The following is a 1,301-nucleotide window of genomic DNA, read 5'->3' on the forward strand; positions in this document are numbered from 1 at the left end:
CTGCTTCCTCTCTTTCTTCTAGGATAAGAATTAGTAACAGTAACATAAATTTTAACGTCCTTGATATTCTTGACAAATATGAAAAAAGTGCTGATGCCTCAGGTCTTCTCGCCTCCGCTTCTTGAAAATCCTGAGCCCCTATTTCCAAGACATGTGACTTGTCTGGCCCTATGACAGACCACCATTCCCTCACCCTACCTACCTGCCCCCTGCTTTGTACTCAGTAAAAGTCAGAGCGTCCAGGCACTTGGGGCCACTGCCGCTCTCTGCGCTTTGGGTAGCAGTGGACCCCAGGCCCAAATTCTCTTTTCTCTATTTCCATGTCCTGTATCTTTATTTTCACAGTTTCTCATCTCCACACCTGTAGAGAGGGACTCACAGGACCCTGTAGGTCTGGACCCTATAGTTACCAATCTGTTACTTTTTTTTCTTTTCTTGAGACAAAGTCTCTCTCTGTTGCCCAGGCTGAAGTGTAATGGTGCAATCTTGGCTCACTGCAATCTCCACCTCCTGGGTTCAAGTGATTCTCCTGCCTCAGCCTCCCAGGTACTGGCACTACAGGCGTGTGCCACCACTCCCAGCTAATTTTTGCATTTTTAGTAGAGACAAGGTTTCACCATGTTGGCCAGGCTGGTCTCAAACTCCTGACCTTAGGTGATCCGTCTGCCTCAGCCTCCCAAAGTGCTGGGATTACTGGTGTGAGCTACCGTGCCTGGCCCAATCTGTTGTTTTTCTTTTTCTTTGTTTTTTGAGATGGAGTCTTACTCTGTAGTCCAGGCTGGAGTGCAGAGGCTCGATCTTGGCTCACTGAAACCTCTGCCTCCTGGGTCCCAATTCAAGCAATTCTCCTACCTCAGCCTCCCAAGTAGCTGTGATTATAGGCACGAGCCACCATGCCCAGCTAATTTTTGTAGTTTTTAGTAGAGGTGGGGTTTTACCATGTTGGCCAGGCTGGTCTTGAACTCCTAGCCTCATGATCTGCCCGCCTCAGCCTCCCAAAGTGCTGGGATTACAAGCATGAGCCACCACGCCTGGCCCAATCTGTTATTTTTCTATCTTTGTTTCTTCATTCTCCTCACCTTATAAAACCCACGGTCCTGATAGCTCCCAGACAGGGGCTTTTATTCTATTTTGTAGAATGCAGGCTGCCTCAATTCATGAATTACAAATAAAAGCCAATAAGAGGCCGGGCGCGGTGGCTCAAGCCTGTAATCCCAGCACTTTGGGAGGCCGAGGCGGGTGGATCACAAGGTCAAGAGATCGAGACCATCCTGGTCAACATGGTGAAACCCCGTCTCTAC

Source organism: Cebus imitator, unplaced genomic scaffold, assembly GCF_001604975.1.
Source record: "Cebus imitator isolate Cc_AM_T3 unplaced genomic scaffold, Cebus_imitator-1.0 Scaffold75, whole genome shotgun sequence".
Taxonomy (NCBI): Eukaryota; Metazoa; Chordata; class Mammalia; order Primates; family Cebidae; genus Cebus; species Cebus imitator.